The 25,900-nt window shown below is 47.5% G+C and overlaps 1 protein-coding gene across 1 annotated transcript in view; it reads right to left on the reverse strand.

Moving 5' to 3' along the window:
* The window catches only part of LOC112247577 (short transient receptor potential channel 4-like), a 125,374-nt gene that overhangs the window by 26,945 nt on the left and 72,529 nt on the right, over positions 1-25,900 (reverse strand). The gene's annotated exons all lie outside the window — the stretch shown is intronic.

Genomic DNA, 25,900 nt, shown 5'->3' on the forward strand with positions numbered 1-25,900 from the left:
GAGGAGGAGAGAAGAAGGGAGAGAGAAAGGAAGCGAAAGGAAGAGAGAGAGAACGGGTTTACATCAACATTAGATATACAGATCTACAGTCAGTCAGTTTACAGTAAGGTATTGTTTGACTCTATACACATGACAGAAAAGTTCTGCTGTGTGTTCCGTCTGGTTCCAATTCCATCTGACAGAACTCCCACCAGAGTTCTGGAGGTTCGACAAGTGGAACTCTAAACTGAAGCACCTGTCAAGCTAAAGCTCATGCTGTATCTGTCTAACATATGGAGAAACCATGGCAACAGGTACACTCAGCTCAACTCAACTCTACCACATTATGAATTAACTGACAAGACTGGCGCCTCTTGAGACAGAAGCTGGGATAGTGAGGATATGATGAAGTGAGGGAAGGGCAGAGTCTGAAAAGTCACCCTGTTCCCTATATAGTGCACTAGTTTTGACCGGAGCCCTATGGCACCCTATTCCCTATATAGTGCACTAGTTTTGACCGGAGCCCTATGGCACCCTATTCCCCATATAGTGCACTAGTTTTGACCAGAGCCCTATGGCACCCTATTCCCTATATAGTGCTCTAGTTTTGACCGGAGCCCTATGGCACCCTATTCCCTATATAGTGCACTAGTTTCTCTCTCTCTCTCTCTCTTTCCCCCTCTCTCTCTCTCTCTCTCTCCTTCCCTTGCCTTGTGCCATTTTGGACCTACCTTAGGACAAGGTGCAATTAATATCGACAGCAAAATGGCCAGTGTAACCTAGTATTGATTGTTCAGGGTAACATTTCTAGTGTTGATGCAGGTGTTAAATGAACTCTAAGTATTAAATGAACTCTGTCATTCTGAATGCAGGTCGCAGGTGAATGTCCCAACGGTCTAACTCTTGGCAGGTTTCCAAGAGGAATTACACTTTTTGCAAACCAGCATAATTGTGACTAGCCTGATTTTTTTTTTTTTTACCTTTATTTAACTAGGCAAGTCAGTTAAGAACAAATTCTTATTTTCAATGACAGCCTAGGAACAGTGGGTTAACTGCCTGTTCAGGGGCAGAAGGACAGATTTATACCTTGTCAGCTCAGGGGTTTGAACTTGCAACCTTCCGGTTACTAGTCCAACGCTCTAACCACTAGGCTACCCTGCAGCCCCAGAGAGGGTATGAGAGGGTATGAGAGAGTATGAGAGGGTATGAGAGAGTACGAGAGGTTATGCTGTGGCCCATAAAACAAAGTGTTTCAAGTCACTGTATTAGAGTAAAACAATGCATCAAAATAAGATTGTATCACTTTATGTTACATGTTACCATAAAGAGTTCAATTTTACTGATAACTGTCACTTACTAACTGACTTAGTGAAGGCCACAGGACTGAAAACAAACAAATTTAACAACCATGTCTATGTCACTAACAAATACAGTCATGGGTGATAACTCTGAAATTCATTAGAAAGGCAAGGCACACAGAAATGATATTTGAGGCGTGGCTCAGAAGCTTTCAGTTAGTTCATTTTGGCCACCCGTGAGTGGAAGGGTTGTACCAGTTGAAGTGGTCTATGGTTATGTTACTTATGACCACAGAGGGGTTAGCTGACAACGTCACGGAAACGATGTGTGTGCTTCAAAGGGATAGAAGGATGTGTCATTATGTTTCTGGATGGTCAGACAGTGAAAATAAGCCGATCTGGTGAATGCCCAGGTGGCTCGTTTCAGCTAGTGTTATCTCGTTCCTGATACCATGTTTTGTTTTGAGGAGTCACACGCTAATATGGCAAAAAAAATCTCTAGCTAGCTAAACCAACAACTATAAAGCTGTAAATACCTGAGCTTGATGGAGACGGTGATACAGTAGAAAGTGTACAGTATGTCTCAGTAAGCAGTAGCATCACATGTACAGTTAGGTGCAGGCTGTAAAGTGGAAACAGGATATGATGCCGTTAAAACTATTTAGGGCTAGGCCGCCTTTTTTCTCCACTTCCTGTCTGAATGTCGTGCCCAAAGTAAACCGCCTGTTGCTCAGGCCCTGAAGCCAGGATATGCATAAAATTGGTACCATTGGAAATAAAACACTTTGATGTTTGTAGAAATGATAAAATAATGTAGGAGAATATAACACAATAGATATGGTAGGAGAAATTCCAAAGCAAAACCAACCGGAATTGTGTGGGGTTTTTTTTAAAGCCCATGCCTCTTACAATGGAAAGTATAGAGGCATACTGAATTCTAGGATGCAGTTTCTATGGCTTCCACAGGGTGTCAGCAGTCTATGTTCAAGGTTTCAGGCTTGTAACTTCAAAAACAAATAAGAACAATTAGTTATAGTACAGGGACACAGTCTTGGAAATTCGCGTATGCGCACGCCACGAAGACAGAGTGCACCTGCTAAAATCGGTTTGCTATTGAACATACTTCTTTCCGTAAGCAATATTATAGTTTGATTACATTTTAAGATATCTGAGGAGTAAATAGAAACATATTTTCACTTGTTGAAACAAAGTTTAGAGGTAGATTTTCAGATTCCTTCCTTTGCAGGTTGAACGGGTTCATTACTCAAATTGATGGCGCCAACTAAACTGACCTTTTGGGATATAAAGAAGGATGTTATCAAACAAAATGACACTACATGTTATAGCTGGGACCCTTTAGATGACAAATCAGAGGAAGATTTTCAAAAAGTATATTTTGATGTGGGGCGCCGTCCTCAAACAACCGCATGGTATGCTTTCGCTGTAATGGCGAAAATCGGATAGTGCAGATAGATTAATAAGACATCAATCTCTGTGTCTGTCTGTCTGTTCCATCTCTGTGTCTGTCTGTTCCATCTCTGTGTCTGTCTGTTCCATCTCTGTACCTGTCTGTCTGTTCCATCTCTGTGTCTGTCTGTCTGTTTCATCTCTGTACCTGTCTGTCTGTTCCATCTGTGTCTGTCTGTCTGTTCCATCTCTGTGTCTGTCTGTTCCATCTCTGTGTCTGTCTGTCTGTTCCATCTCTGTGTCTGTCTGTTCCATCTCTGTTCTGTCTGTTCCATCTCTGTGTCTGTCTGTCTGTTCCATCTCTGTGTCTGTCTGTCTGTTCCATCTCTGTGTCTGTCTGTCTCCATCTCTGTGTCTGTCTGTCTGTTCCATCTCTGTCTGTCTGTCTGTTCCATCTCTGTGTCTGTCTGTCTGTTCCATCTCTGTGTCTGTCTGTCTGTTCCATCTCTGTATCTGTCTGTCTGTTCCATCTCTGTGTCTGTCTGTCTGTTCCATCTCTGTGTCTGTCTGTCTGTTCCATCTCTGTGTCTGTCTGTCTGTTTCATCTCTGTGCCTGTCTGTCTGTTTCATCTCTGTATCTGTCTGTCTGTTCCATCTCTGTACCTGTCTGTCTGTTCCATCTCTGTGTCTGTCTGTCTGTTCCATCTCTGTGTCTGTCTGTCTGTTCCATCTCTGTACCTGTCTGTCTGTTCCATCTCTGTGTCTGTCTGTTCCATCTCTGTGTCTGTCTGTCTGTTCCATCTCTGTGTCTGTCTGTTCCATCTCTGTGTCTGTCTGTCTGTTCCATCTCTGTATCTGTCTGTCTGTTCCATCTCTGTATCTGTCTGTCTGTCTGTTCCATCTCTGTGTCTGTCTGTCTGTCTGTCTGTTCCATCTCTGTACCTGTCTGTCTGTTTCATCTCTGTATCTGTCTGTCTGTTCCATCTCTGTATCTGTCTGTCTGTTCCATCTCTGTATCTGTCTGTCTGTTCCATCTCTGTCTGTCTATCTGTTCCATCTCTGTATCTGTCTGTCTGTTCATCTCTGTACCTGTCTGTCTGTTCCATCTCTGTATCTGTCTGTCTGTTCCCATCTCTGTATCTGTCTGTCTGTTCCATCTCTGTATCTGTCTGTCTGTCTGTTCCATCTCTGTACCTGTCTGTCTGTTTCCATCTCTGTATCTCTGTACCTGTCTGTCTGTTTCATCTCTGTATCTGTCTGTCTGTTCCATCTCTGTACCTGTCTGTCTGTTCCATCTCTGTACCTGTCTGTTCCATCTCTGTATCTGTCTGTCTGTTCCCATCTCTGTACCTGTCTGTCTGTTCCATCTATTTCTCTGTACTCTGTCTGTTCCATCTATTTCTCTGTACTCTGACAACATCTCCTTAATGTGCATACTCCCCGCTCCTTTCCTTTTCTGACCTCGTCCTCCTCTATTTCTCTTCCCCTAGTGAATCTGTCTTTGAAAACATCTTTGCGCCCTCCTCTCTCTTCTATCGCTTCTCTCTTCACACTCTCTCTCTCCGCACTCTCTCTTCGCTCTCTCTCTTTTTGCTCGCTCTCTCTCTCTCTTTTTGCTCTCTCTCTTTTTGCTCTCTCTCTCTCTTCTTTTTTTGCTTTCTCTCTCTCTCTCTCTCTCTCTCTTTTTGCTCTCTCTCTTTTTGCTCTCTCTCTCTCTCTCTCTTCTTTTTGCTCTCTCTCTCTCTCTGTCTCTTTTTGCTCTCTCTTTCTCTCTCTCTCTCTCTCTCTCTCTTTGCTCTCTCTCTTTTTGCTCTCTCTCTCTCTCGCTCCCTTTCTCTCTCTCTCTCTCTCTCTCTCTCTCTCTCTCTCTCTCTCTCTCTCTCTCCTCTCTGACACATACACATATGCACAAACTCTAAATAAATCCTACACATTCATCTCAGAGAACATTTAGTCTTCCATCCTCAGAACACCATTACGGTGTGTACACTACATCCTCAGAACACCATTACGGTGTGTACACTACATCCTCAGAGCACCATTACGGTGTGTACACTACATCCTCAGGACACCATTACGGTGTGTACACTACATCCTCAGAACACCATTACGGTGTGTACACTACATCCTCAGGACACCATTACGGTGTGTACACTACATCCTCAGAACACCATTACGGTGTGTACACTACATCCTCAGAACACCATTACGGTGTGTACACTACATCCTCAGAACACCATTACGGTGTGTACACTACATCCTCAGAACACCATTACGGTGTGTACACTACATCCTCAGAACACCATTACGGTGTGTTCACTACATCCTCAGAACACCATTACGGTGTGTACACTACACCCTCAGAACACCATTACGGTGTGTACACTACATCCTCAGAACACCATTACGGTGTGTACACTACATCCTCAGAACACCATTACGGTGTGTACACTACATCCTCAGAACACCATTACGGTGTGTACACTACATCCTCAGAACACCATTACGGTGTGTACACTACATCCTCAGAACACCATTACGGTGTGTACACTACATCCTCAGAACACCATTACGGTGTGTACACTACATCCTCAGAACACCATTACGGTGTGTACACTACATCCTCAGAACACCATTACGGTGTGTACACTACATCCTCAGAACACCATTACGGTGTGTACACTACATCCTCAGAGCACCATTACGGTGTGTACACTACATCCTCAGAACACCATTACGGTGTGTACACTACATCCTCAGAACACCATTACGGTGTGTACACTACATCCTCAGAACACCATTACGGTGTGTACACTACATCCTCAGAACACCATTACGGTGTGTACACTACATCCTCAGAACACCATTACGGTGTGTACACTACATCCTCAGAACACCATTACGGTGTGTACACTACATCCTCAGAACACCATTACGGTGTGTACACTACATCCTCAGAACACCATTACGGTGTGTACACTACATCCTCAGAACACCATTACGGTGTGTACACTACATCCTCAGAACACCATTACGGTGTGTACACTACATCCTCAGAGCACCATTACGGTGTGTACACTACATCCTCAGAGCACCATTACGGTGTGTACACTACATCCTCAGAACACCATTACGGTGTGTACACTACATCCTCAGAACACCATTACGGTGTGTACACTACATCCTCAGAGCACCATTACGGTGTGTACACTACATCCTCAGGACACCATTACGGTGTGTACACTACATCCTCAGAACACCATTACGGTGTGTACACTACATCCTCAGAACACCATTACGGTGTGTACACTACATCCTCAGAGCACCATTACGGTGTGTACACTACATCCTCAGAACACCATTACGGTGTGTACACTACATCCTCAGAACACCATTACGGTGTGTACACTACATCCTCAGAACACCATTACGGTGTGTACACTACATCCTCAGAACACCATTACGGTGTGTACACTACATCCTCAGAACACCATTACGGTGTGTACACTACATCCTCAGAACACCATTACGGTGTGTACACTACATCCTCAGAACACCATTACGGTGTGTACACTACATCCTCAGAACACCATTACGGTGTGTACACTACATCCTCAGAACACCATTACGGTGTGTACACTACATCCTCAGAACACCATTACGGTGTGTACACTACATCCTCAGAACACCATTACGGTGTGTACACTACATCCTCAGAACACCATTACGGTGTGTACACTACATCCTCAGAACACCATTACGGTGTGTACACTACATCCTCAGAGCACCATTACGGTGTGTACACTACATCCTCAGAACACCATTACGGTGTGTACACTACATCCTCAGAACACCATTACGGTGTGTACACTACATCCTCAGAACACCATTACGGTGTGTACACTACATCCTCAGAACACCATTACGGTGTGTACACTACATCCTCAGAACACCATTACGGTGTGTACACTACATCCTCAGAACACCATTACGGTGTGTACACTACATCCTCAGAACACCATTACGGTGTGTACACTACATCCTCAGAACACCATTACGGTGTGTACACTACATCCTCAGAACACCATTACGGTGTGTACACTACATCCTCAGAACACCATTACGGTGTGTACACTACATCCTCAGAACACCATTACGGTGTGTACACTACATCCTCAGAACACCATCCTAGAACGGTGTGTACACTACATCCTCAGAACACCATTACGGTGTGTACACTACATCCTCAGAACACCATTACGGTGTGTACACTACATCCTCAGAACACCATTACGGTGTGTACACTACATCCTCAGAACACCATTACGGTGTGTACACTACATCCTCAGAACACCATTACGGTGTGTACACTACATCCTCAGAACACCATTACGGTGTGTACACTACATCCTCAGAACACCATTACGGTGTGTACACTACATCCTCAGAACACCATTACGGTGTGTACACTACATCCTCAGAACACCATTACCACTCATCCTCAGAACACCATTACGGTGTGTACACTACATCCTCAGAACACCATTACGGTGTGTACACTACATCCTCAGAACACCATTACGGTGTGTACACTACATCCTCAGAACACCATTACGGTGTGTACACTACATCCTCAGAACACCATTACGGTGTGTACACTACATCCTCAGAACACCATTACGGTGTGTACACTACATCCTCAGAACACCATTACGGTGTGTACACTACATCCTCAGAACACCATTACGGTGTGTACACTACATCCTCAGAACACCATTACGGTGTGTACACTACATCCTCAGAACACCATTACGGTGTGTACACTACATCCTCAGAACACCATTACGGTGTGTACACTACATCCTCAGAACACCATTACGGTGTGTACACTACATCCTCAGAACACCATTACGGTGTGTACACTACATCCTCAGAACACCATTACGGTGTGTACACTACATCCTCAGAACACCATTACGGTGTGTACACTACATCCTCAGAACACCATTACGGTTACGGTGTACACTACATCCTCAGAACACCATTACGGTGTGTACACTACATCCTCAGAACACCATTACGGTGTGTACACTACATCCTCAGAACACCATTACGGTGTGTACACTACATCCTCAGAACACCATTACGGTGTGTACACTACATCCTCAGAACACCATTACGGTGTGTACACTACATCCTCAGAACACCATTACGGTGTGTACACTACATCCTCAGAACACCATTACGGTGTGTACACTACATCCTCAGAACACCATTACGGTGTGTACACTACATCCTCAGAACACCATTACGGTGTGTACACTACATCCTCAGAACACCATTACGGTGTGTACACTACATCCTCAGAACACCATTACGGTGTGTACACTACATCCTCAGAACACCATTACGGTGTGTACACTACATCCTCAGAACACCATTACGGTGTACACTACATCCTCAGAACACCATTACGGTGTGTACACTATCCTCAGAACACCATTACGGTGTGTACACTACATCCTCAGAACACCATTACGGTGTGTACACTACATCCTCAGAACACCATTACGGTGTGTACACTACATCCTCAGAACACCATTACGGTGTGTACACTACATCCTCAGAACACCATTACGGTGTGTACACTACATCCTCAGAACACCATTACGGTGTGTACACTACATCCTCAGAACACCATTACGGTGTCCTCAGAACACCATTACGGTGTGTACACTACATCCTCAGAACACCATTACGGTGTGTACACTACATCCTCAGAACACCATTACGGTGTGTACACTACATCCTCAGAACACCATTACGGTGTGTACACTACATCCTCAGAACACCATTACGGTGTGTACACTACATCCTCAGAACACCATTACGGTGTGTACACTACATCCTCAGAACACCATTACGGTGTGTACACTACATCCTCAGAACACCATTACGGTGTGTACACTACATCCTCAGAACACCATTACGGTGTGTACACTACATCCTCAGAACACCATTACGGTGTGTACACTACATCCTCAGAACACCATTACGGTGTGTACACTACATCCTCAGAACACCATTACGGTGTGTACACTACATCCTCAGAACACCATTACGGTGTGTACACTACATCCTCAGAACACCATTACGGTGTGTACACTACATCCTCAGAACACCATTACGGTGTGTACACATCCTCAGAACACCATTACGGTGTGTACACATCCTCAGAACACCATTACGGTGTGTACACTACATCCTCAGAACACCATTACGGTGTGTACACTCCTCAGAACACCATCCTCAGAACACCATTACGGTGTGAACACCATTACGGTGTGTACACTACATCCTCAAAACACCATTACGGTGTGTACACTACATCCTCAGAACACCATTACGGTGTGTACACTACATCCTCAGAACACCATTACGGTGTGTACACTACATCCTCAGAACACCATTACGGTGTGTACACTACAATCTAATTCTCCATTTTAACCCTGTGGCCACTTTCCTCTTTTGCTCCAAATCACCGCAGTCATATATTATAGTTGTATTAGGTTATGGAACATTGTGTGTGTGTGTGTGTGTGTGTGTGTGTGTGTGTGTGTGTGTGTGTGTGTGTGTGTGTGTGTGTGTGTGTGTGTGTGTGTGTGTGTGTGTGTGTATTGGGTTATAGAATATCATGTGGGAAGCAGAACGTGTTTTGTCTTGTTCAGTGAGCTCTGTTAGGTACTCTGGGCATCTGATGTGGAGACAGAAATCACATTCTCCACAGTCAGTCAGATGTCTGGATGAACGGAGGGGCCTACAGATCAGATCTTCTTTAGTGATGTAAGTTATAGAAGCTCATGATGCCTCAACTGAACAGATATAAAATATACCATGGTTTACAAGAGGATATGATTTTCATTCTCTTCATCATCATCATCATCTTTGTCATCCTCACCATTATTATCACTATCATTATAATCCTCCCCAACAATCAACTACCCTCATTATCGTCATCATCATTATCATCATCATCATCATCATCATCACCTTCGTTATCATCATACTCATCACTCTCATTATCACCATAATCAACACCACCCTCATTATCACCATTATCACCATCTTCATTATCATCATCATCATCACCTTCATTCTCATCATCCTCATCACCATCATCGTAATCACCATCAGCAACTTCATTATCATCCTCACCCTCATTATCATCACCCTCATCATCATCCTCACCCTCATTATCATCACCCTCATCATCATCACCACCATCATTATCTTCTATCGTGTTGGCCCCAGAGTCACATACCACGAATCTGAACCCAGCAACACAGTTACCATGGGAACCCAGAGGAGAGGAGATGCCTATCGAAGTCAAAGGTTGGCCTGTGTACCAAATGGCACCCTATTCCACGTATATATAGGCCCTATGGGCACTGTAGTGCACTACATAGGGAATAGGATGCTATTTGGGACGTAACCCTGGTCATATCAACACCCTCTAATCCTAGAAGTGGGAGAGAGGGGGGGAGTAGAAGGGGAGGGAGAGGGAGGGAGGAGGGAGATGGAGGAGTGAGAGAGAGAGAGAGGGGGAGGGAGAGGGAGGAGAGAGGGGGAGTAGAAGGGGAGGGAGAGGGAAGAAGGAGGAGAGAGAGAGGGAGTAGAGGGATGAGGGAGATGGAGGGGGAGGGAGAGGGAGGAGAGAGGGGGAGTAGAAGGGGAGGGAGAGGGAAGAAGGAGGAGAGAGAGAGGGAGTAGAGGGATGAGGGAGAAGGAAGAGAAAGAAGGGGAGTAGAATGGGTAGGAGAGGGGGATGAGGGAGAGGGAGGAGAGAGGGAGGATAAGGGACAAAGAAAGAAAATATGGAGAGTGAGGGGAAGTAGGAGAGACGAGGCAGAGAGGGGGAGGGAGGGAGGGAGGGAGGGGAGGGAGAGAGGGAGAGGGAGGGAGGGAGGGAGGGAGGGAGGGACATCAAAGATATGACTGGGTAATAGCTTATTTCAGAGCGCATTGAGAAAACACACAAAACACAATTCAACTTCTGTCGGAAGGACTGAAGACGTTTCAAAGACCTGAGCAGTTTTAATGGAACAGACTGAATCTGTTACATTTTCTGTCGTTTCTCAACAAAATACATTTCCATTGAGTTTATCACAGATTTATAATTATAACTTTCATCAGAGTTTAGACTACAAGTAGGGCGGCAGTTAGCCTAGTGGTTAGAGTGTAGAGGTGGCAGGTAGCCTAGTGGTTAGAGTGTAGAGGAGGCAGGTAGCCTAGTGGTTAGAGTGTAGGGGTGGCAGGTAGCCTAGTGGTTAGAGTGTAGAGGAGGGAGGTAGCCTAGTGGTTAGAGTGTAGAAGCGGCAGGTAGCCTAGTGGTTAGAGTGTAGAGGAGGCAGGTAGCCTAGTGCTTAGAGTGTAGAGGCGGCAGGTAGCCTAGTGGTTAGAGTGTAGAGGCGGCAGGTAGCCTAGTGGTTAGAGTGTAGAGGAGGCAGGTAGCCTAGTGGTTAGAGTGTAGAGGAGGCAGGTAGCCTAGTGGTTAGAGTGTAGGGGCGGCAGGTAGCCTAGTGGTTAGAGTGTAGGGGTGGCAGGTAGCCTAGTGGTTAGAGTGTAGGGGGGCAGGTAGCCTAGTGGTTAGAGTGTAGGGGTGGCAGGTAGCCTAGTGGTTAGAGCGTAGAGGAGGCAGGTAGCCTAGTGGTTAGAGTGTAGGGGTGGCAGGTAGCCTAGTGGTTAGAGTGTAGAGGAGGGAGGTAGCCTAGTGGTTAGAGTGTAGAGCGGCAGGTAGCCTAGTGGTTAGAGTGTAGAGGCGGCAGGTAGCCTAGTGGTTAGAGTGTAGAGGAGGCAGGTAGCCTAGTGGTTAGAGTGTAGAGGCGGCAGGTAGCCTAGTGGTTAGAGTGTAGGGGCGGCAGGTAGCCTAGTGGTTAGAGTGTAGAGGAGGCAGGTAGCCTAGTGGTTAGAGTGTAGAGGCGGCAGGTAGCCTAGTGGTTAGAGCGTAGAGGTGGCAGGTAGCCTAGTGGTTAGAGCGTAGAGGTGCAGGTAGCCTAGTGGTTAGAGCGTAGAGGAGGCAGGTAGCCTAGTGGTTAGAGTGTAGGGGTGGCAGGTAGCCTAGTGGTTAGAGTGTAGAGGAGGGAGGTAGCCTAGTGGTTAGAGTGTAGAAGCGGCAGGTAGCCTAGTGGTTAGAGTGTAGAGGAGGCAGGTAGCCTAGTGGTTAGAGTGTAGAGGAGGCAGGTAGCCTAGTGGTTAGAGTGTAGAGGAGGCAGGTAGCCTAGTGGTTAGAGTGTAGAGGAGGCAGGTAGCCTAGTGGTTAGAGTGTAGAGGCGGCAGGTAGCCTAGTGGTTAGAGTGTAGAGGCGGCAGGTAGCCTAGTGGTTAGAGTGTAGGGAGGCAGGTAGCCTAGTGGTTAGAGTGTAGAGGAGGCAGGTAGCCTAGTGGTTAGAGTGTAGGGGCGGCAGGTAGCCTAGTGGTTAGAGTGTAGGGGTGGCAGGTAGCCTAGTGGTTAGAGTGTAGGGGCGGCAGGTAGCCTAGTGGTTAGAGTGTAGGGGTGGCAGGTAGCCTAGTGGTTAGAGCGTAGAGGAGGCAGGTAGCCTAGTGGTTAGAGTGTAGGGGTGGCAGGTAGCCTAGTGGTTAGAGTGTAGAGGAGGGAGGTAGCCTAGTGGTTAGAGTGTAGAAGCGGCAGGTAGCCTAGTGGTTAGAGTGTAGAGGAGGCAGGTAGCCTAGTGGTTAGAGTGTCGAGGAGGCAGGTAGCCTAGTGGTTAGAGTGTAGAGGAGGCAGGTAGCCTAGTGGTTAGAGTGTAGAGGAGGCAGGTAGCCTAGTGGTTAGAGTGTAGAGGAGGCAGGTAGCCTAGTGGTTAGAGTGTAGAGGAGGCAGGTAGCCTAGTGGTTAGAGTGTAGAGGGGCGGCAGGTAGCCTAGTGGTTAGAGTGTAGAGGAGGCAGGTAGCCTAGTGGTTAGAGTGTAGAGGAGGCAGGTAGCCTAGTGGTTAGAGTGTAGAGGAGGCAGGTAGCCTAGTGGTTAGAGAGGAGGGGCGGCAGGTGGCCTAGTGGTTAGAGTGTAGAGGAGGCAGGTAGCCTAGTGGTTAGAGTGTAGAGGGCAGGTAGCCTAGTGGTTAGAGTGTAGAGGAGGCAGGTAGCCTAGTGGTTAGAGTGTCGAGGAGGCAGGTAGCCTAGTGGTTAGAGTGTAGAGGAGGCAGGTAGCCTAGTGGTTAGAGTGTAGAGGAGGCAGGTAGCCTAGTGGTTAGAGAGGAGGGGAGGCAGGTGGCCTAGTGGTTAGAGTGTAGAGGAGGCAGGTAGCCTAGTGGTTAGAGTGTAGAAGCGGCAGGTAGCCTAGTGGTTAGAGTGTAGAGGAGGCAGGTAGCCTAGTGGTTAGAGTGTCGAGGAGGCAGGTAGCCTAGTGGTTAGAGTGTAGAGGAGGCAGGTAGCCTAGTGGTTAGAGTGTAGAGGAGGCAGGTAGCCTAGTGGTTAGAGTGTAGAGGAGGCAGGTAGCCTAGTGGTTAGAGTGTAGAGGAGGCAGGTAGCCTAGTGGTTAGAGTGTAGAGGAGGGAGGTAGCCTAGTGGTTAGAGTGTAGGGCGGCAGGTAGCCTAGTGGTTAGAGTGTAGAGGAGGCAGGTAGCCTAGTGGTTAGAGTGTCGAGGAGGCAGGTAGCCTAGTGGTTAGAGTGTAGAGGAGGCAGGTAGCCTAGTGGTTAGAGTGTAGAGGAGGCAGGTAGCCTAGTGGTTAGAGTGTAGAGGAGGCAGGTAGCCTAGTGGTTAGAGTGTAGAGGAGGCAGGTAGCCTAGTGGTTAGAGTGTAGAGGAGGCAGGTAGCCTAGTGGTTAGAGTGTAGAGGAGGCAGGTAGCCTAGTGGTTAGAGTGTAGAGGAGGCAGGTAGCCTAGTGGTTAGAGTGTAGAGGAGGCAGGTAGCCTAGTGGTTAGAGAGGAGGGGCGGCAGGTGGCCTAGTGGTTAGAGTGTAGAGGAGGCAGGTAGCCTAGTGGTTAGAGTGTAGAAGCGGCAGGTAGCCTAGTGGTTAGAGTGTAGAGGAGGCAGGTAGCCTAGTGGTTAGAGTGTAGAGGAGGCAGGTAGCCTAGTGGTTAGAGTGTAGAGGAGGCAGGTAGCCTAGTGGTTAGAGTGTGGAGGAGGCAGGTAGCCTAGTGGTTAGAGTGTAGAGGAGGCAGGTAGCCTAGTGGTTAGAGTGTAGAGGAGGCAGGTAGCCTAGTGGTTAGAGTGTAGAGGAGGCAGGTAGCCTAGTGGTTAGAGTGTAGAGGAGGCAGGTAGCCTAGTGGTTAGAGTGTAGAGGAGGCAGGTAGCCTAGTGGTTAGAGTGTAGAGGAGGCAGGTAGCCTAGTGGTTAGAGAGGAGGGGCGGCAGGTGGCCTAGTGGTTAGAGTGTAGAGGAGGCAGGTAGCCTAGTGGTTAGAGTGTAGGGGCGGCAGGTAGCCTAGTGGTTAGAGTGTGGGGGAGGCAGGTAGCCTAGTGGTTAGAGTGTAGAGGAGGCAGGTAGCCTAGTGGTTAGAGTGTAGAGGCTGCAGGTAGCCTAGTGGTTAGAGTGTAGAGGCGGCAGGTAGCCTAGTGGTTAGAGTGTAGGTGCAGGTAGTCTAGTGGTTAGAGTGTAGGGCGGCAGGTAGCCTAGTGGTTAGAGTGTAGGGGAGGCAGGTAGCCTAGTGGTTAGAGTGTAGGGGCGGCAGGTAGCCTAGTGGTTAGAGTGTAGAGGAGGCAGGTAGCCTAGTGGTTAGAGTGTAGAGGTGGCAGGTAGCCTAGTGCTTAGAGTGTAGAGGAGGCAGGTAGCCTAGTGGTTAGAGTGTAGAGGAGGCAGGTAGCCTAGTGGTTACAGTGTAGGGGTGTCAGGTAGCCTAGTGGTTAGAGTGTAGAGGTGGCAGGTAGCCTAGTGGTTAGAGTGGGGGCGGCAGGTGGCCTAGTGGTTAGAGTGTAGGGCGGCAGGTAGCCTAGTGGTTAGAGTGTAGGGTGGCAGGTAGCCTAGTGGTTAGAGTGTAGAGGAGGCAGGTAGCCTAGTGGTTAGAGTGTAGAGGAGGCAGGTAGCCTAGTGGTTAGAGTGTAGGGGCGGCAGGTAGCCTAGTGGTTAGAGTGTAGAGGAGGCAGGTAGCCTAGTGGTTAGAGTGTAGGGGCGGCAGGTGGCCTAGAGGTTAGAGTGTAGAGGAGGTAGGTAGCCTAGTGGTTAGAGTGTAGAGGAGGCAGGTAGCCTAGTGGTTAGAGTGTAGGGGAGGCAGGTAGCCTAGTGGTTAGAGTGTAGAGGAGGCAGGTAGCCTAGTGGTTAGAGTGTAGGGGCGGCAGGTGGCCTAGTGGTTAGAGTGTAGGTGCGTTAGGTAGTCTACTGGTTAGAGTGTAGGGGCGGCAGGTAGCCTAGTGGTTAGAGTGTAGGTGCGTTAGGTAGTCTAGTGGTTAGAGTGTAGGGGCGGCAGGTAGCTTAGTGGTTAGAGTGTAGAGTCGGCAGGTAGCCTAGTGGTTAGAGTGTAGGGGCGGCAGGTAGCCTAGTGGTTAGAGTGTAGAGTCGGCAGGTAGCCTAGTGGTTAGAGTGTAGAGTCGGCAGGTAGCCTAGTGGTTAGCGTGTAGAGGTGGCAGGTAGCCTAGTGGTTCGAGCATTGGGCCAGTAACTGAAAGGTTGCTAGACTGAATCCGCGAGCTCATGTAAAAATCTGTCGTTCTGCCCCTGAAAAAGGCAGTTCACTGGTAGGCCGTCAATGTAAGTAAGAATTTCTTCTTAACTGACTTGCCTTGTTAAATAAAGGTAAAAAAAGGAGAATTAGTCAGTGTGAACCTGCTTTTCCCATCCTACAGGGGGCAATGTTGAGCCATGTTAAATTAATATTGATGGGATGTTCTCTCTGTGGCATGGTACCAAACACCCTTTATAGTGCACTACTTTTGATCAGGACCAATAGGGTTTTGTTAACAAAAATAGGGCACTATATAGGGAATAGGGTGCCATTTGAGACGTACAGTTCAAATATTGAACAAAGGCAGAAGCAACTACAAAGTGAATCCTCACAAATCTCTTCCACCACCACCACCACCACCACCACCACCACCACCACCACCACCACCACCACCACCACCACCACACACAGATAGAGTTCCACCACCACCACCACCACCACCACACACACACACACACACAGATAGAGTTCCACCACCACCACCACCACCACCACACACACACAGATAGAGTTCCACCACCACCACCACCACCCACACAGATAGAGTTCCACCACCACCATCACCACCACCACCACCCACACACACACACAGATAGAGTTCCACCACCACCACCACCAACACCCACCACCACCACCACCACCACACCCACACACACAGATAGAGTTCCACCACCACCACCACCACCACCACAGATAGAGTTCCACCACCACCACCACCACCACCACCCACACACACACACACAGAAAGAGTTCCAGCCACAGTGTCTCTGTTATAGGGAGAAAGATTTGCAGGATGTGTTGCCACAAGAACCAGTGATGCACAAACACCCATATACAGCTGAAGTGGGAAAGTTACCAAACACTTAGGTTGGAGTCATTAAAACCTGTTTTTCAACCAATCCACAAATATCTTGCTAACAAACTACAGTTTTGGAAAGTCGGTTAGGACATCTACTTTGTGCATGACACAAGTAATCTTTCCAACAATTGTTTACAGACAGATTATTTCCCTTATAATTCACTGTATCACAATTCCAGTGGGTCAGATGTTTACATACACTAAGTTGACTGTGCCTTTAAACAGCTTGGAAAATTCCAGAAAATAATGTCATAGCTTTTGAAGCTTCTGATAGGCTAATTGATATCATTTGAATCAATTGGAGGTGTACCTGTGGATGTATTTCTAGGCCTACCTTCAAACTCAGTGCCTCTTTGCTTGACATCATGGGAAAATCAAAAGAAATCAGCCAAGACCTCAGGAAAAAAATTGTAGACCTCCACAAGTCTGGTTCTTGCTTGGGAGCAATTTCCTGAATTTCTTGAAGGTATCACGTTCATCTGTACAAACAATAGTACGCAAGTATAAACACCATGGGACCAGGCAGCCGTCATACCGCTCAGGAAGGAGACGCCTTCTGTCTCCTAGAGATGAACGTACTTTGGTGCGAAAAGTGCAAATCAATCCCAGAACATCAGCAAAGGACCTTGTGAAGATGCTGAAGGAAACAGGTACAAAAATATCTATATCCACTGTAAAATGAGTCCTATATCGACATAACCTGAAAGGCCGCTCAGCAAGGAAGAAGCCACTGCTCCAAAACGACCATAAAAAAGCCAGACTACAGTTTGCAACTGCACATGGGGACAAAGTTTGTGCTTTTTGGCGAAATGTCCTCTGGTCTGATGAAACAAAAATAGAACTGTTTGGCCATAATGACCATCGTTATGTTTGGAGGAAAAAGGGGGAGGCTTGCAAGCCGAACACCATCCCAACCGTGAAGCACGGGGTTGGCAGCATCATGTTGTGGGGGTGCTTTACTGCAGGAGGGACTGGTGCACTTCACAAAATAGATGGCATCATGAGTGGGGAAAATTATGTGGATAAATTTAAGTAACATTTCAAGACATCAGTTAAAGTTAAAGTTAAAGCTTGGTCAGAAATGGGTCTTCCAAATGGACAACTACCCCAAGCATACTTCCAAAGTTGTGGCAAAATGGCTTAAGGACAACAAAGTCAAGGTATTAGAGCGGCCATCACAAAGCCCTGACCTCAATTCTATAGAACATTAGTGGGCTGAACTGAAAAAGCGTGTGCGAGCAAGGAGGCCTACAAACCTGACTCAGTTACACTAGCTCTGTCAGGAGGAATGGGGCCAAAATTCACCCAACTTATTGTGGGAAGCTTGTGGAAGGCTACCCAAAATGTTTGACCCAAGTTAAACAATTTAAAGGCAATGCTACCAAATACTAATTGAGTGTATGTAAACTTCTGACCCACTGTGAATGTGATGAAGAAATAAAAGCTGAAATCTTCACTTCTGTCTACAATTATTCTTTCATTTCACATTCTTATTAAAATAAAGTGGTGATCCTAACTGACCTAGTATTTTTACTAGGATTAAATGTCAGTAATTTTTTAAAACTGAGTTTAAATGTATTTGGCTAAGGTGTATGTAATCTTCCGACTTCAAATGTATATATTTTTCTGAAACTGTTTGCACATTGTTACAACATAGCCATAATATTACATTTGAAATGTCTTTATGCTTTCAAAAACTTTTGAGTGTCATTTTAACTGTTCAGATAGAGAGAGGAGAGAGAGAGAGTGAGGGTACACTCAGTGAGCATATCCTTGCTATTGAGAAAAGCCACCGTAGGCAGACATGGCTCTCAAGAGAAGACAGGCTATGTGCACACTTACCACAAAATTAGGTGGAAACTGAGCTGCACTTCCTAACCTGGCAAAGGCATGACCATATTAGAGACACATAATTCTCTCAGATTACACAGATTCACAAAGAATTCTGAAACAAATCCAATTTGGATAAACTCTCATATCTACTGGGTGAAATACCACAGTGTGCCATCACAGCAGCAAGATGTGTGACCTGTTGCGCAAGAAAAGGGCAACCAGTGAAGAACAAACACCATTGTAAATACAACCCATATTTATGTTCATTTATTTTCCATTTTGTAGTTGAAGTATTTGCACATATTTACAACATTTGAAATGTCTTTATTCTTTTGGAACTTTTGTGAGTGTTCATTTTATATTGTTTATTTCACTTTTGTTTATTGTCTATTTCACTTGCTTTGGCAATGTAAACATATGTTTCCCAGCAATGCCCTTAAATTGAATTTAGAGAGAGGGGGAGAGAAAGACAGCAAGAAAGAGAGGGAGGGAGAGAGAAGAAGTAAAGAGAGAGAGAGAGAGAGGGGGGAGAGACAGAGAGAGAGAGAGGAGGCGAGACAGAGAGAGAGAGGGAGAGAGAGACAGCAAGAAAGAGAGGGAGGGAGAGAGAAGAAGTAAAGAGAGAGAGAGAGAGAAAGAGAGGGAGGAGAGACAGAGAGAGAGAGAGAGAGAGAGAGAGAGAGAGAGGAGGAGAGACAGAGAAAGAGAGGGAGGGAGAGAAGAAGAAAGAAAGAGAGAGAGAGAGAGAGAGAGAGAGAAAGAGAGGGGGAGAGAGAGAGAGAGAGAGAGAGAGAGAGAGAGAGAGAGGCGAGACAGAGAGAGAGAGAGGGAGAGAGAGAGAGGAGGCGAGACAGAGAAAGAGAGGGAGGGAGAGAGAAGAAGTAAAAAGAGAGAGAGAGAGAGAGAAAGAAAGAGAGGGGAGAGACAGAGAGAGAGAGAGAGAGAGAGAGAGAGAGGCGAGAGAGAGAGGGAGAGAGAGGAGGCGAGACAGAGAGAGAGAGGAGAGAGAGAGAGAGAGAGAGAGAGAGGGGAGGGGCAGAGGGGGGGAGAGAAACACTAATAAATAAAGTTGTATAATTAAAGGGATATACATGCTTGTCATTGTAATTGTATAATTAAAGGGTATAAATGCTTGTCATTGTAATTGTATAATTAAAGGGTATAAATGCTTGTCATCGTAATTGTACTATTAAAGGGTATAAATGCTTGTCACTGTAGTCGTACCGTATAAAGTACATCGTTTGACATTTAGTTACAGGTACATACATTTACCGCATTTCATGCCTCAAATAGTCATTTTCTTACAAAGATTCAACATGTACAAAAGTGTGCTTTAAAAAGGACCCAAACAGTCATTCAGATTCTAACTAAAAATGACTAATAAAGTATTTTTCCATTTAGAAATGCTCACACTTTGAGAAAATGCACTTTTTCTCTCATGTCAAACTACCAGGAAGTCTGAAAAGACAGACTGAGTGGGCGGGGAGCTAGTAAGCTGAGTGGGCGGGGAGCTAGTAGGCTGAGTGGGCGGGGAGCTAGTAGGCTGAGTGGGCGGGGAGCTAGTAGGCTGAGTGGGCGGGGAGCTAGTAGGCTGAGTGGGCGGGGAGCTAGTAGGCTGAGTGGGCGGGGGCTAGTAGGCTGAGTGGGCGAGGAGCTAGTAGGCTGAGTGGGCGGGGAGCTAGTAGGCTGAGTGAGCGGGGAGCTAGTAGGCTGAGTGAGCGGGGAGCTAGTTGGCTGAGTGGGCGGGGAGCTAGTAGGCTGAGTGGGTGGGGAGCTAGTAGGCTGGGAGTTAGTAGGCTGAGTGGGCGGGGAGCTAGTAGGCTGAGTGGGCGAGGAGCTAGTAGGCTGAGTGGGCGGGGAGCTAGTAGGCTGAGTGGGTGGAGAGTTAGTAGGCTGAGTGGGTGGGGAGCTAGTAGGCTGAGTGGGTGGGGAGCTAGTAGGCTGAGTGGGCGGGGAGCTAGTAGGCTGGGAGTTAGTAGGCTGAGTGGGTGGGGAGCTAGTAGGCTGAGTGGGCAGGGATCTAGTAGGCTGAGTGGGCGGGGAGCTAGTAGGCTGAGTGGGTGGGGAGCTAGTAGGCTGAGTGGGCGGGGAGCTAGTAGGCTGGGAGTTAGTAGGCTGAGTGGGTGGGGAGCTAGTAGGCTGAGTGGGCGGGGATCTAGTAGGCTGAGTGGGCGGGGAGCTAGTAGGCTGAGTGGGCGGGGAGTTAGTAGGCTCGGAGTTAGTTGACTGAGTGGGCGGGGAGCTAGTAGGCTGAGTGGGCTGGGAGCTAGTAGGCTGAGTGGGTGGGGAGTTGGTAGGCTGAGTGGGCGGCGAGTTAGTAGACTGAGTGGGCGGGGAGCTAGTAGGCTGGGAGTTAGTAGGCTGAGTGGGTGGGGAGCTAGTAGGCTGAGTGGGCAGGGAGCTAGTAGGCTGAGTGGGCGGGGAGTTATTAGGCTCGGAGTTAGTAGGCTGAGTGGGCGGGGAGCTAGTAGGCTGAGTGAGCTGGGAGCTAGTAGGCTGAATGGGCGGGGAGCTAGTAGGCTGAGTGGGCGGGGAGCTAGTAGGCTGGGAGTTAGTAGGCTGAGTGGGTGGGGAGCTAGTAGGCTGAGTGGGCAGGGAGCTAGTAGGCGGGGAGCTAGTAGACTGAGTGGGCGGGGAGCTAGTAGGCTGGGAGTTAGTAGGCTGAGTGGGCGGGGAGCTAGTAGGCTGAGTGGGCGGGGAGTTTGTAGGCTGAGTGGGCGGGGAGCTAGTAGGCTGAGTAGGCTGGGAGCTAGTAGGCTGAATGGGTGGGGAGTTAGTAGGCTGAGTGGGCGGGGAGCTAGTAGGCTGAGTGGGCTGGGAGCTAGTAGGCTGAATGGGCGGGGAGTTAGTAGGCTGAGTGGGCGGGGAGCTAGTATGCTGAGTGGGCGGGGAGCTAGTAAGCAGAGTGGGAGGGAGCTAGTAGGCTGAGTGTGAGGGAGTTAATAGGCTGAGTGGGCGGGGAGCTAGTAGGCTGAGTGAGCTGGGAGCTAGTAGGCTGAATGGGCGGGGAGCTAGTAGGCTGAGTGGGCGGGGAGCTAGTAGGCTGGGAGTTAGTAGGCTGAGTGGGTGGGGAGCTAGTAGGCTGAGTGGGCAGGGAGCTAGTAGGCGGGGAGCTAGTAGGCTGAGTGGGCGGGGAGCTAGTAGGCTGGGAGTTAGTAGGCTGAGTGGGCGGGGAGCTAGTAGGCTGAGTGGGTGGGGAGTTTGTAGGCTGAGTGGGCGGGGAGCTAGTAGGCTGAGTAGGCTGGGAGCTATTAGGCTGAATGGGCGGGGAGTTAGTAGGCTGAGTGGGCGGGGAGCTAGTAGGCTGAGTGGGCTGGGAGCTAGTAGGCTGAATGGGCGGGAGTTAGTAGGCTGAGTGGGCGGGGAGCTAGTATGCTGAGTGGGCGGGGAGCTAGTAAGCAGAGTGGGAGAGGAGCTAGCAGGCTGAGTGTGAGGGGAGTTAATAGGCTGAGTGGGTGGGGAGCTAGTAGGCTGAGTGGGTGGGGAGCTAGTAAGCAGAGTGGGAGAGGAGCTAGTAGGCTGAGTGGGAGGGGAGTTAGTAGGCTGAAGCCACAGACCGTGTCGCAATGTATTCCTTTCTTCGTAGGCTAAAGCTGAAATGGCGTGGCGTCTGATTCTGTTCCAGGGCGTGGTCTCAGAGCAGAAAAGCAGAAAAACTGGCAGGTATATTCACAGTAATTTTCAACCTCTACTTGTCCCATTCTGTAATCCCCCACGTTTAAGATGAACACCAATCTATCATTCCTGTTCCTAAGAACTTTAATTAAGGCTTCATGCCACAATGACTACCACCCTGTGGAACTCACTTCTGGAAATCATTAAGTGCTTTGAAAGGCTGGTTATGGCACACATTAACTCTAGCATCCCAGACACTCTAGACCCACTCCAATTTGCATACCGCCCCAACAGATCCATAGATGGCTCAATCTCAATTGCTCTCCACACTGCACTCACCCACCTAGATAAGAGGAACACCTATGTGAGCATGATGTTCATTGACTACAGCTCAGCGTTCAACACCATTGTCCCCTCCAAGCTCATCACTAAGCTAAGGATCCTGGGACTGAACACCTCCCTCTGCAGCTGGATCTTGGACTTCCTGATGGGCCGAACCCAGGTGGTAAGGGTAGGCAACATCACCTCCGCCACGCTGACCCTCAACAAAGGGGCCCCACAGGGGTGTGTGCTTAGTTCACCCAAGACTGTGTGGCCGTGCACGACTCCAAGACCATCATCAGACTGGACCCTACACACTGACAGGACCCAACAGATAGTCTGTAGGGTCCTGTCAGTGTGTAGGGTCCTGTCAGTCTGTAGAGTCCTGTCAGTGTGTGGGGTCCTGTCAATGTGTAGAGTCCTGTCAGTCTGTAGAGTCCTGTCAGTGTGTGGGGTCCTGTCAGTGTGTAGGGTCCTGTCAGTGTGTAGAGTCCTGTCAGTGTGTAGAGTCCTGTCAGTGTGTAGAGTCCTGTTAGTGTTTCAGTGTGTAGAGTCCTGTCAGTCTGTCAGTGTGTAGAGTCCTGTCAGTCTGTAGGGTCCTGTCAGTCTGATGACCCTACACACTGACAGACTGACAGGACCCTACACACTGACAGGACTCCACAGACTGACAGGACCCAACATACTGACAGGACCCTACAGACTGACAGGACTCTACAGACTGACAGACTGACAGGACCCTACATACTGACAGGACCCTACATACTGACAGGACCCTACATACTGACAGGGCCCTACACAATGACAGGACTCTACATAATGACATACTGACAGGACCCTACGTACTGACAGGACCCTACGTACTGACAGGACTCTACATACTGAAAGGACCCTACATACTGACAGACTGACAGGACCCTACATACTGACCGGACCCTACATACTGACAGACTGACAGGACCCTACATACTGACAGACTGACAGGACCCTACATACTGACAGGACCCTACATACTGACAGACTGACAGGACCCTACATACTGACAGACTGACAGGACCCTACGTACTGACAGGACCCTACATAATGACAGGACCCTACATACTGACAAGACCCTACATAATGACATACTGACAGGACCCTACACACTGACAGACTGTCAGGACCCTACATAATGACAGGACCCTACATACTGACAGGACCCTACATAATGACAGACTGACAGGACCCTACATACTGACAGGACCCTACATAATGACAGGACCCTACATACTGACAGGACCCTACATACTGACAGGACCCTACATACTGACAGGACCCTACATAATGACAGACTGACAGGACCCTACATACTGACAGGACCCTACATAATGACAGACTGACAGGACCCTACATAATGACAGGACCCTACATAATGACAGGACCCTACATAATGACAGACTGACAGGACCCTACATAATGACAGGACCCTACATAATGACAGGACCCTACATAATGACAGACTGACAGGACCCTACATACTGACAGGACCCTACATAATGACAGGACCCTACATAATTACAGGACACTACATAATGACAGGACTCTACATACGTAGCTACTGACCCTGTATATAGCTATTGACCCTGTATATAGCTATTGACCCTGTATATAACTACTGACCCTGTATATAGCTACTGACCCTGTATATAGCTACTGACCCTGTATATAGCTACTGACCCTGTATATAGCTACTGACCCTGTATATAGCTACTGACCCTGTATATAGCTACTGACCCTGTATATAGCTACTGACCCTGTATATAGCTACTGACCCTGTATATAGCTGCTGACCCTGTATATAGCTACTGACCCTGTATATAGCTGCTGACCCTGTATATAGCTACTGACCCTGTATAGAGCTACTGACCCTGTATATAGCTGCTGACCCTGTATATAACTACTGACCCTGTATATAGCTACTGACCCTGTATATAGCTACTGACCCTGTATATAGCTACTGACCCTGTATATAGCTACTGACCCTGTATATAGCTACTGACCCTGTATATAGCTGCTGACCCTGTATATAGCTACTGACCCTGTATATAGCTACTGACCCTGTATATAGCTACTGACCCTGTATATAGCTACTGACCCTGTATATAGCTACTGAAACTCATTTTTCAACCACTCCACCAATATCTTGTCAACAAACTATAGTTTTGGCAAGTCGGTTAGGACATCTACTTTCTGCATGACACAAGTCATTTTTCCAACAATTGTTTACAGACAGATTATTTCCCTTATAATTCATTGTATCACAATTCCAGTGGGTCAGTAGTTTACATACACTAAGTTGATTGTGCTTTTAAACAGCTTGGAAAATTCCAGAAAAAGATGTCTTGGCTTTAGAAGCTTCTGATCATTTGAGTCAATTAGAGGTGTACCCGTGGATGTATTTCAAGGCTTACCTTCAAACTCAGTGCCTCTTTGCTTGACATCATGGGAAAATCAAAAGATATTAGCCAAGACCTCAGAAAAAAATTGTAGACCTCCACAAGTCGGGTTTTTGCTTGGGAGCAATTTCCAAACGCCTAAAGGTACTACGTTCATCTGTACAAAAAATAGTACCCAAGTATAAACACCATGGGACCACGCAGCCGTCACACCGCTCAGGAAGGAGGCGCGTTCTGTCTCCTAGAGATGAATGTACTTTGGTGCGAAAAGTGCAAATCAATCCCAGAACAACAGCAAAGGACCTTGTGAAGATACTGGAGGAAACAGGTACAAAAGTATCTATATCCACAGTAAAATGAGTCCTATATCGACAAAACCTGAAAGGCTGCCCAGCAAGGAAGAAGCCACGGCTCCAAAACCACCATAAAAAAATTCCAGACAACGGTTTGCAACTGCACATGGGGACAAAGATCATACTTTTTGGAGAAATGTCCTCTGGCTTGAATTTTTCTTTGGAACTGTTTGTCCATTATGACCATCGTTATGTTTGGAGGGAAAAGGGGGATGCTTGCATGCCGAAGAACACCATCCCAACTGTGAAGCACGAGGGTGGCAACATGATGTTGTGGGGATGCCTTGCTGCACGAGAGACTGGTGCACTTCACAAAGTAGATGGCATCATGAGAAGGAATATTATATGGATATATTGAAGCAACATCTCAAGACATCAATCAGGAAGGTAAAGCTTGGTCGCAAATGGGTCTTCCAAATGGACAATGACCCCAAGCATACTTCTAAAGTTGTGGCAAAATGGCTTAAGGACAATAAAGTCAAGGTATTGGAGTGGCCATCACAAAGCCCTGACCTCAATCCTATAGGAAAATTGTGGGCAGAACTGAAAAAGTGTGTGAGCAAGGAGGCTACAAACCTGACTCACTTACACCATCTCTGCCAGGAGGAATGGGCCAAAATTCGCCCAACTTATTGTGGGGAGCTTGTGGAAGGCTACTCAAAATGTTTGACCCAAGTTTAACAATTTAAAGGCAATGCTACCAAATACTAATTGAGTGCATGTAAAGTTCTGAACCACTGGGAATGTGGTGTCCACGGTAAGACAAATTGTCTATAAATGGAGAAAGTTCAGCACTGTTGCTACTCTCCCTAGAGGTGGCCATCCTGCAAAGGTGACTGCAAGAGCACAGTGCAGAATGCTCAATGAGGTGAAGAAGAATCCTAGAGTGTCAGCTAAAGACTTACAGAAATCTCTGGAACATAGATTTCTAACATCTCTGTTGCCAAGTCTACGATACGTAAAATACTAAACAACAATGGTGTTCATGGGAGGACACCACGGAAGAAGCCACTGCTGTCCAAAGAAAACATTGCTGCACATCTGACGTTTGCAAAAGTGCACCTTGATGTTCCACAGGGCTACAGGCAATATATTCTGTGGCCAGAAGAAACTACAGTTGAGTTGTTTGGAAAGAACACACAACACT

This window comes from Oncorhynchus tshawytscha, linkage group LG33 (assembly GCF_018296145.1).
Source record: "Oncorhynchus tshawytscha isolate Ot180627B linkage group LG33, Otsh_v2.0, whole genome shotgun sequence".
Classification (NCBI taxonomy): domain Eukaryota; kingdom Metazoa; phylum Chordata; class Actinopteri; order Salmoniformes; family Salmonidae; genus Oncorhynchus; species Oncorhynchus tshawytscha.